The 11,797-nt window shown below is 43.0% G+C and overlaps 1 pseudogene; it reads right to left on the reverse strand.

The window, feature by feature from the left end:
• Window positions 1-2,429: 2,429 nt before the first annotated feature.
• LOC103734418 lies at window positions 2,430-2,987 on the reverse strand (annotated as a pseudogene).
• Window positions 2,988-11,797: the final 8,810 nt, after the last annotated feature.

An 11,797-nucleotide genomic window follows, 5' to 3' on the forward strand; every position in this document is an offset into this window, starting at 1 on the left:
AAGTGTTATCCCTGGACCAGAGGCTGGGCATTCTCCAGGGGCTCATTAAAAACGGATTCTCTTCTGAGCCCGAAGCAGAATCTACATTGCAACAAGACCTAGGTAGTCTGTACTCACACCACACAGCTTGAGAAACACTGACCTCGAACATTCCATGAATGGCCTTCCACACATTACAGCTGACAATTTTTGGCTTCTTGGAGTCTCTAGGACTATGTGTTTTGGGGTGCATTCATACTCTCCAATTCTCCCTTTGCTGGTAACATTTTCTCTGGGACTTTTTTGCACCTGCACAGTATCATGATGCTTTACCTCCTTTCTCTTCCTCTGGGTGCCCTCATAAGAAAGCACCAAAGAGCAGAGAACTATCAGCTGGGATAAATGAATGGAAGCAGAAGAGGCAAAGCTAGAAACTTGGGTGGACCACAGCCTGGGTTACCAACACCCAGCAGCCTCCAGACACTCCTCCCTGATGGCGATAGTGGGAGTCAGCAGGAACCAGGGGCCCATATCCTTGGGATTCTGTGAGCTTGGGCCATGGCTGAGGTTCCCCATTCCTCCCTTCAATACATTTTTTGCTGTATATCAATGTGCTAGAAAAAAAGGTTCTTGCTCCTCAGGTCATGCTCTTGAAGTGCCTTTGGTTCAACTGTCATCCTCTAGGTGAAGCTAGAGATGGTGGAGGGATCCTGGGTGACTAAACCTGACTGGTGTTGCCCCAATTGCCTCAAAACTGATGGTTGAGCGTTCTCAACTTAGTTCCTCTGGTATGGGAGTCGTCAATGGCTCATTCCCACCTGGAGGGCAGCCCCAGGGAATGTGTGTTGGATGAGAAAAGGCCACTTTCTGGAACATTTGAAAGGCAGCATTGCCAGGAAATGATAGAAGTCTCCAATGCAACTGCCTGGGAATTCAGATTCTTTGTTCCCAGTGGCTCTCCTGTTACCCTCCTGGGCACTGCTCCTGGGTGAAGTGAACCACTCCCTAGCATGCAGTGGCCAATGACTCTGAGCCAGACTCTGTTTCCAGGGAATAGACTGTCAAAAGACAAAATTACAACATACTTGGTAAGATCCTAATTGCCTTTTTTTTCATTCTAGAATGAGGCTACATTCAGTCTATGAAATAGTGCTCCAAAGAGCGGAGTAGAGGAGGCCAGTGTAGCAGACAGTGAAGGGTGAGTTGATTCAGTTACTTTTCTTGAAAGGCTAGAGCAAGACAGAACAATAGAAAAGTAATCGGTAACATTAGTTTATTTTTTATAAGGATTAACTGAGGAACTTCACTATTATGCTAATTAAAACTGGAACTTTGGGGGAAATCTGGCTATCTCTTCTCTGATTTTTGTGAAGGGTAGATTATAATTTGGTTGCTATTTGGCGATGTGTAACTTATGTGCACTTTGATTTTTTTTTATCTGTTGGAACCCAGATCAGGAACCTCATCCAAAACAATGGCCTTCAACCATTTTCATTTAACAGGATTTAAGACAACATTTTTTTTCTAAGTATTGTCTAAGCCTCTGGTTATAGCAACAGACTACAAATAAGTAATTTTCTCTACCTACTATACTGTAAGCCTCTGATGTCTACAGGGAACTGGTTCCAGAATCCTTCAAACACCAAAATCTGTGGTAGCTGACGCTCTTAACATAAAATGGCATCATATTTGAATATAATCTATGCAATTTTCCTATATACTTTAAATCATGTCTAGTTTGCTTATAATAACCTCATACAATGTAAATGCTATATAAACAGTGGTTGTGTTGCATGTTTAGGGAATGATGACCAGGGAAATGTCTGCATACATTCAGTGTACACAGTCACCCTAGGCATAACAGCAGTGCCTGCTGGGTAGGCCTTTGTTCTGGGTGGAGAGTGAGAGCAAGGCAAGTGCCTATCTTGGAGGTATGGAAGATGCTGTCCCTGACCTCAGGGTGATGAGAGCACAGCTACTACAAACTTCTTTCCAAAACACTCTGCATCTTTGGTTGAGTATTATCTTCCAGGAGAGCAAAGAAAAATCAGTTTTCGCTAGACTGCCACAGAATTCATCAGAGATCTGAGCTTCTAGGTGATTTTTTTCAAAAGGAAGTTGAGGGACTGGAGAGATGGCTCAGTGGTTAAGAGCACTTGCAGCTCTTGCAGAGGGTCCTGGTTTAGTTCCCAGTACCCACATGGCAGCTAACAACCATCTGTAACTTCAGATCCAGGGGATCTGACATTTTCTTGGGGCCTCCCTGGGTACCAGGCAAGTACATTGTGCATATATATATGCAGGCAAAACACTCATGCACATTAAAATATATAAACAGATAGATAGATAAACAAATCTTTTTTTCCCCCCAAATCTGTAGAAGTCTTTTTTTGTGTCAAAAGAGTTCCTATGATCCAGGGTCTTGTTTCTGGAAGTGGATAACTGCCATCTTACTCATTATCCCACTGCACTGTTCCTTTTACAGAAACATAGATACCATCCAAAATTTTTCTGATATCCTTGTTTTTAACTGTTGTGGCTTGCTGAATCAGAGCCGCTGAATTTGAAACAAGTTCAATATCATTCCCTTTAAGTATTAATTCATCCTTCTGGACTTGAGAAACAAAATAACCAACACCTGTCTTCATCTGAAACCTGCAGATGTATTTTTCATCCAAGAAATTTCAAATTTCAACTAGAGACTCATTCCCAGTCTCCTGAATAACGACACTAATGGGGAAGAGAACAGACTCAAACCTCATTTTGTAACCAAAGCCTAGTGCAACCTTGATCATGCTCTGGACATGGCTACAAATGGTTCTTCCTTTCTGTTCCCCTACCACTTGTCAACTACAGCCTCTTCTTTTTCTTTCCAAGGAGACTGAGTTCTACACTGATGTCACTGAAGTCCCTCGGGAGGGTTCCTTCACAGTAACTGTGCATCCCTTTAGGGTGATATCTACATTTTCTGGAATATCGACAGTCTGATTTCTGAGGGTGGTCTTCATTCTTGCAGAAGATATGACAAAGAGCAATAAATAAATCTTTAACAACTTTTTTAAAAAAGGGAAGTTGAAACTTTCCTGACAGGAAGCTGTCACTAAAATCTAAAAAGCAGAATATGCTTCCAAGTATTGATTACTAATGTTAACATTTCACTCCCTTTCTTGGGAAGGAAAAATTCCAATGACTACTAGAAAGCTCCTCAATGTACCATGGAGATGCACTTAAATAACAGATGTTTAGAGGAAGAGTCAGGCAAATAATATGTCTCATCAGATGCATTCTTTAAAACAATTATTTATTATTATTATTATTATTATTATTATTGTGTGTGTATGATGTGTGTACCATGGTGTGTGTCTCATGGTCAGAACCCAGCTTGTGGAGGTGTTCTTTCCTTTCATCATTATGGGGACTTGGGGGATTGAACTCAGGTCGTCAGGCTTATACAGCAATCGCTTAACTGCTGAGTCATCTCGCCAGTCAGTCCATCAGCCGTGTTCTTTAAGCCTCCATTTTCCCAGTAGTAAAACAGGAATATTAATCATAAGGTTGCTGAGAGGATTAACTATAACACACATTAATAGTTATGCATGCCCTAAGCAAGCCATCAATAAAGGCTAGCTGTTATCATTGTCATTATTCTACACAGCGATACTGTGGTCTGAACATGATCTGTTCCTCTGACATCCATGTTGAAACAGTGTGAGACATTCAGAGGAGGGATCAGGTGGGCCCTTGAGGAGGTGATTATGACTCTGCACTCATGAATGAATTAACCCATTCATGCAATTAATGAATTAATAGGCTGATGGTTTATCTCAGGCATGGGTTTGGTATCAAAGCCACTTTGGCTAGATCTCTCAAGTACTCCCTGCCTCTTTCCACATGATGCCCTACACTGCCGCAGGACTCGATGAGCAAAAAAGGTTGTCATTTGGGGCTGGGGAGATGGCTTAGTCATTACAGTGCTTGCTGTAAAGCATGAAGACCTGAGTTTGATCCCCTGCACCCACACCAGAAGCTAGCATCCCTGCACCCACATTAAAAGCTAGAATCCCTGCACCCACACCAAAAGCTAGCATAGTGGTACCAGCTTGTAAACCCAGCACTCGGGAGATAGAGGCAGGCAGATCCCTAGGGGTTCACTGGCCAGCCAGCCTAGCCCAGTAAGTGAGGCCCAAGCTAGTGAGAGACTCTCTCAAAAAATAAGGAGGACAGCTCCTGAGAAACAACACCCAAGGCTGACCTCTGGCCACACACATGTATGGCTACACACATGCACACACACACACACACACACACACACACACACACACACACACTCAAAGAAAGCCATCACCAGAACCATGAACAAGAAATAAAAATTCTTTAAAACTATAGCATATCCAATCTGTAGCGCTGTGTTATTAGCATCAGAAAATGAACTCAGACAACAGCCGTGCCCTATTCCTTATTCACTGACGGCCCAGACACCTGAGCAGCCGTGTCTGAGAAGGCAGAACCATGAACCATACCATCTGCCTGTGTTTTGAATATTTCAAAAACCAATGAACCCTGAAAACTAAGTGAGGCACCCGTCCTTGCACACGAATCATGGGACCTCATTCATTGTGTTTCATTCCAGGATGGAGTGAGTGCACGCCTATGTTTTCAGGTGCTGTGGGCCACCAAGGCCTCAGTCGTTCCACGCTTGGAAGCTCATCACCCCCTCTTCCATGCTTTCCTGCTCACTTTAGTCTTCATATCGCTTTTCAAGTTTTTGAAATACTGAATTCTCTATCTGGGCTGCCTCCCCAGCACCGCTCTGTGAGAAAGTACAGATTCACAAAGCTAGCCTTTCCTCTGTCATTGTGTGGGGAAGCATGAGTATTCCCTCTGGTGCACAGGAGGCCATGGGATGGGTCAGAAGACCTGGGGTGTCAGTGTTGGCCCCTGCACACTCTCCTCTGGCCTTCTAGTCTTTAGACATCACTTTTCACCTCTAGGAATGGGGCAGGCAAGGTTAACAGGAATAACTGCCTAGGGGCCTCTTGAGGAGTGTTGAGTTCCCTAGAGAAAGGGGTTCTCTAAATTCGGGCATAACTATGGATCACTACGGAAGATGGGAGCCAGGGTTATCTTTCAGACACTCTCCACAGGTCACTGTAATTGCAGAGACACTTTCATAAGGGAGGCAGAGCACTCATTGGCACCTGCAGGTCACAGGTGTGGTTTTGTGTCTGAGGACCTGTGTGAGCTTTAATAACAGCTTGGGGCAGGGAGCAAAGCAAAACCCAGAAATCCCTCTTTGCCAAGGACTCTCTGCTTTAACATTCCATCCCATACCACTTCCACTACTTCCCCTGGAAGTAGGACTCATGAGAGGCTGCTGGCAGGCACACCATGGATGCTCTCTCAGGAGTAGAGCTATGTGGAAGTGAACATCCAGGAACCTTCTTCACAGACAGGCTCAGAATGCCCCAGAAGGGTGTTTGCTGGGACCTGAAGCTGTGATGGATAAAGCTGTGATGGCTCTATAAGTTAAGGGGATTCTTGGGTAGGTTGGTGGTCTGGGATTACAGGAGACAGAGCCACAAAGGGTTGAAAGAGCTTGACAAGTGGATACCATTAGACTATTCTGTATTAAATCAGGGAGACCAAGACAGGGACCAGGTAAGTCAGCAGAATCCCAAGGAGGTACTTGGAAAGTTAACCCAGGGGTTAGCCACAAGAAAAAGACTGAATATGTGGGATCCTCAAAGGAGAGAATCAGTTATGATTTGAAAACAAAATGTCTACCACAGGATCATGATTTGAGTGTGTGGTCTCCAGCTGTTGGTGCTGTCTCCCATAGCTATAATAATGGAAGTGGGCTCTTGCTGGAGGAAGTAGGTCATTGGGGCTGTGACTTTGAAGGTCCTTTGTCTTCAGCTCCTCACCCCTCACTTTCCCTGTCTCTCTGTTTCCTGTCTGCCTTGATGTGAGCTGCTCTGTTCTGTCACACCGGCTCTACCACACCCTCCCTGCCATACTGGAGTGACATGCCTCAAAACATGACCCAAAATAAACCCCTCCTTCCTTTAAGTTGTTCTGCCTGGCATTTTGGTCACAATTGTTCAAAAGTAACCAGTACAGAGTCCATTCAGGAAGAAACACACATTGCCGGGTCCACAACCTGTTTAGCCTTCACCTTCTGAAAATTGGAGTGCCTTGACCTCCTCCTATAAACCAGTCACTCTATTCCAGAGTTCCCACACCTGGGCCCTCCTGAGTTTAGATCTGGACTTTGCTTCTTGAACAGAAGTTAAGGTTCTAAGCTTCAGTGTCTTTATCTATTGAAAGGGAATAGTAATATCAGCCCTAGGCTTGCTAGGAAGTAGTGGCTGTCACATACAAGATTTCCAGAAGTGAAGAGAAACACCAGTAGTTGGAGGATAGTAGCAGGACCGCTGGAGCACTAGTCTTCCATACAAGATCCTGGTGCTTTTTGAGTCTAAGAATCTGTGCTGGCAATCTGCCTGTGGTCTTGAATGACAACAGTTAGGTCTCTACTCCCTGATTCTGACTGATATCTGCAAGATGTCAACTGTCTGCCTGCTTGCAAAATCCCTGTAGTGTTCCTGTTTGTGTGCTGATGAGCTGCCTGTTATGCACCCACTCAATAAATACAGACTGTAGTCGAAATCCCAGCAGGAGATAGATAGCAAATAAGGTAAAAATACATGATACATAAGGTGATAGCAAGATCCCCTTGGGACGTGGGAAAGAAGTGAAGGAGAGAAGTCAGAGTGGGCTGAAATTTTTGAGAAAATGGCCTGGAAAGGCCTCAACAAGAAAGGCTCGTATGGGTTAATATTGAAGCTTACAGGTGACTGCTCTCGTACTGCCTGTCAGCTGTAACTGTCGGATGCTGGTTCCATACATATATATGGTCGAAACCTTTGCTTTGCCTGAGAGCCTGACCCAAGAAGGACCTGAGTCAGCAGAGGCTGATACAGGGAGATGGGAACTACACCAGGAAAGTGGCAGGTCTTTGCAGGAGGAGGAAAAGTGGCACGGACTCTCTCAGATTCACAGACCCAGGAGGAGTGATGACAGGGGCCTCTTAGCAGCCAGACTTGTTGCTTTATGCACTCACACTACACAGTGTGTGGTCTAATCAACATGATCAGCATCACAGCTTGTTAGAAATACTACATTTTAGCCCCCAGCTCAGGTCTGCTGAAACACTCTACATTTCAACAAGATGTTGTCTTTTATTGTGATTTGTATGCACATTAAAGCACAGCTGTGCCAAACAGAGTATAGTACATATGTCTGATTCATTTGTACATAGTTTATATGTTGTGCTTGAGGAAAGTTGCGCTATTGTTAGTATCAGGATGGCATGTAGGGCAAAGGAAACCACTAGGGAAGTAGAACATAGGGCTACAATCTTCATAGACCAATGCTCCTTGTACAGTTGCTCTACAGTTTTCAACCCTGGGATTCCTTCCTGTGGACAAGATGGCTACTTCAGCTTTCACCACTGCATCCACATTATTCCAATCAGAGAGATAAAAGAATCGGGTAGGAAGGAGGCATTCTCAAAGTCTCTTGAGGTCATGATTTTGACTTATATTCCATTGCTGTTGACCTAGTCATGTGGCCAGACATAGCTGCATAGGAGGCTGGAGGATAGCATCTTTAGTGGGGCAATGGGTCCCCAACTTTTTTCTTTTAAAGAATTTAGGATTTATTTTTAGTTGTGTATATGTGTGTATGTTTCTGTGTGGGTATGTGCACATGAGTGCTGGTGCCCATGAAGGTCAGAGGTGTCAGATCCCCCTAGAGCTGCTGGTCATCAGCCACCCAATATGGATCTTCTGCAAGAACAGTATGTGCTCTTAACTGCCAAGCTATCTATCTAGGACCTGGATTTCCAACTTCTGTTAGTACTGTACCATAAAAGAAAAGGAGAACGAATTGTGTGGTCATAAAAAGCAATCTCAGCTAAGAGAGAAAAAAGGAAGGAAGGATGGAAGGAAGGAAGGAAGGAAGGAAGGAAAGAAGGAGAAAAGAAAGGAAGGAGGGAAGGAAGGAAGGAGGGAAGGAAGGAAGGAGGGAGAAAAGGAAGGAAGGGAGGGAGGGAGAAAAGACAGGAAGGAAGAAATGAAGTGGAGAAGGAGGGGAGGAAGAAGGAAGGAAGGAAGGAAGGGGACAAGGAAGGAAACAGCCTGTGAGTTTACCATTTTAAGTGAATAATTCTGTAGCCTTACAGTCACAATGCTGTATCTCCAAGGTCAGTTCCAAGTGAAACATTCATCTGAACTATACTGTACAGTGGGGCAGCTATGGTAGGTATCTCTTTTGCATGGTTCATGTCTAGGCTATGCCAGGTACTAAATCCTTTAAAGAAATCTTTGTGTGTATATATGTGTGTGCGTGTGTGTGTGTGTGTGTGTGTGTGTGTGTAAGGGTGGATGTATGCCACAGCTTGTGTGTATAGGTTCAAGGACAACCTCAGGTGCCACTCCTTACCTTCCACCTTGTTTGATACAATATTTTTTGTTTGCCACTGTGTATGCCAGGCTACTTGACCCACAAGTTTCCAGGAATTCTCCTGTCTATGCTTCTATTTTGTAGATCATAGATATGTACCACCATGCCTAGATCTACATGGGTTCTGGGGATACAGAGTCAGATCCTCACGCTTGCACAGCAAGCTCTTTACCTACTGATCCATCTCCCCAGCTGATGTTAAATACTTTTACCATGACCCTGGTCTCATCTTCTAAGGTTTTGTAAAGGTAAAATGGAATCTTCCTCCTCCTCTTCAAGTATCCTGAGAGACTGATGAGATGTACTAGGTGAAATATTATAATCTTCAGTATGTTTCAGGTTTCTCCTTCTCCATTAGAATTTTACTTTAATTTGTGTGTCCAAGGATACAAATTGTCTCTGTCTACTTCCTCTACTTCCTCCTTCTAGTCCTGTTTTCTACTTATTTACTTTTGGAGAACTGCAGCTTCTGAGGAAGAGGAAGGAGCACAGATTGCGGGGAAAAGTTTAGCCTGGCTTCATCATGTAGCATCTGAGTGAAAGATGACTTTCACATTTTCTGCTTCGGACAAGGCTTGTGTTTCTGAAATGAGGACACTAGGAGGGTGGGTGGAGTAAACATTGTTTGTACATGTTTTTTGACAGCTGCTGAGCTTAGAACATGTTTTTTGGCTGCTGTGCTTAGCACATGGTTCTGGAGTTCGATTTGAATGGTGGCTCCGGTGGTTGTGCAGGATGCAGACCCTGTTCCACAGTAGGGTGTTATACTCCTTCAAGGGGTGATTTCCTGACTGTAGTTTTCAACCCAGTACCACTGGCCTTGGAGATAGTGGGGTTTTTGCTTTGATTCTTGTAATGGATTAAATGCCAATTCTAACTGTGTATGTGAACACTGTATATGCTTGTGTGTACAGGTGCGGGTGCCTGTTGAAGCCAGGGGTTGATATCAGAATGTCCTTCTCAATGGCTTACCACCTTACTTTTTGAGACCATGTCCCTGAATCAGAACTTGCTGTTTCAATTAAAATGACTGGCCGGTGAGCCCCCTGGATCTGCCTGGCTCTCTCTCTCTACCACTTCCCCCAGCACTAAGGTTACAAGTGCACCCTGCCACTCCTGGCTTTTACATGAGTGCTGGGATCTGAATGTAGGTCCTCATGCTTGTGCAGCAGACACTTTACCAACTGAGCTGTCTCCCTAGCCCCCTAATTCTGTTTTGGACCTATAAGATTTCAACATTTCCTGTTTCTTCACATATATATCATTTACTAAGAAATCATATGAACATATTTTTTAAATCATTTTAGGTAAGTGTCCTAGAATGCATGAGTTCCTGGGTTCATCATCAATATTGCACAAAAGAAAAAATGTCAACAATACTAGGAGAGGATTTCACAATAGCCATTGGCATCATAAACTTTTCTGGATATAGGACTATTTATTTTTGTTTTGTGGTGGTAAAATGTACATATTTTATCATTGTAATAATGTCACATACAATTCTAAAAGTCAGAAGAAAAGTGTTTTATATTTATAAACAATTTATAAAGAAATGCAGCTGGATGTGGTGACACATACCTATCACCACAGAACTTGGGAGGCTCATCCAGAAGGATCATGAGCTCTAGGCCAGCCTGAGCTACAAAGTGAGACACTGTCTCAATAAAATAACAAAGAAAGAAATGGCAAATGTTTAAGGGCATAAGTATAGCTAATCTTAGTCAAGCATCATGCATTGTATACATAGATATCACACAAGTACGTGGTATTCCACTAATGTGGACAATATGTGTGTTCTTATGTGTTCTCAGCTAAGAGAGAAGAAAGGAAGGAAGGATGGAAGGAAGGAAGGAAGGAAAGAAGGAGAAAAGAAAGGAAGGAGGGAAGGAAGGAAGGAGGGAGAAAAGGAAGGAAGGGAGGGAGGGAGAAAAGACAGGAAGGAAGAAATGAAGTGGAGGAGGGGAGGAAGAAGGAAGGAAGGAAGGAAGGAAGGAAGGAAGGAAGGAAGGAAGGGGACAAGGAAGGAAACAGCCTGTGAGTTTACCATTTTAAGTGAATAATTCTGTAGCCTTACAGTCACAATGTTGTGCACTGTCATCACTATCTATGCCCAAAATGATTGCATCATAATTCTACATTATCTTACTCCATTTCTTTATTCTGCTTTCTGCATGAATTTTCCTGTTCTAAAAGTATCTCATATAAGTGGAATCATTATCAGGAAGCAAGATCCTCTTTTTGTACCTATCCTGCCGCAGACCCAGGACCAACATTTCTCTGAAAAATCTTGGTTTCTATTAGGGAGAAATTGGAATTTCAAGGTGAGAGACTGTGTGCTGTAAATGCTCGCTGACCATATATGATTGTGGCTTGCATGGCATTTTAGTTGACAAAATATTTTATCTACCCCTATATGAATTTAGTATGGGGCTCTTACTTGACCCTTCTGTGTGGTAACCCTGCTTTCTTTTCCATTTAAATAGTCCTGTTCTGGTTTGCAAAAGATGCCAGAGTAAGACTACCACACAGTTACTCCCGACTGAGCCCACACTGCACACATGAGCCTGCCAGAACCACTAGATATGCTTACTAAAAGCAGTTAGTTTTACTTCTACTATCTCCATTTCTCCTCATTTCTCTGACTGTCAGTTTGACCTGCCAGATTAGCTTCAATGGAATATAATATATACATATATTAAGTTTTCCCACTTAAATTATAATGCTTAATGAGTTTTTACAGTGTGCAATGTCCCATGCCACAAATGAATGTAATTAGCACAGAATATTTAATACCACAAGTGTATATAAAATGTGTATATTATATATTTATATTATGTAGCACCACAACCATTGAATTTCTCAGTCTCATCTCTTTGCAGCCAATAGTCTCCTACCCCTGACTCCTGGCCCCTAATAATCATGACCCGCTTCATGCTTCATGTCACTATTGTTTTATTCTTGTAGATATTCATATAAATACCATTGTGGTTGTAGCTTTCTGTCTGGCTTTATTTGCATAGCATAATGTTTTCGAGCACGCTATGCATATCAGTACCTCTTTCATTTTTATTGCTAAGTAGCATTTTGTTGTAGGGCTATATCAAAATTTGTTTCTAGACTTTAAAACCATTTTTACTAGCAAATATTAATTATACATAATGGTGGATTTCATTGTGACATTGTTATACATTTATATAATGTATTTTGATCATAATAACTCCTCTGTTCACCTCTCTTACTGCACTCCCCCCCCCCCCCCCCCACATCATCTTTCTTTTTCCAACTATCCTTT

Source organism: Nannospalax galili, unplaced genomic scaffold (genome assembly GCF_000622305.1).
Source record: "Nannospalax galili isolate Female #2095 unplaced genomic scaffold, S.galili_v1.0 scaffold433, whole genome shotgun sequence".
Classification (NCBI taxonomy): domain Eukaryota; kingdom Metazoa; phylum Chordata; class Mammalia; order Rodentia; family Spalacidae; genus Nannospalax; species Nannospalax galili.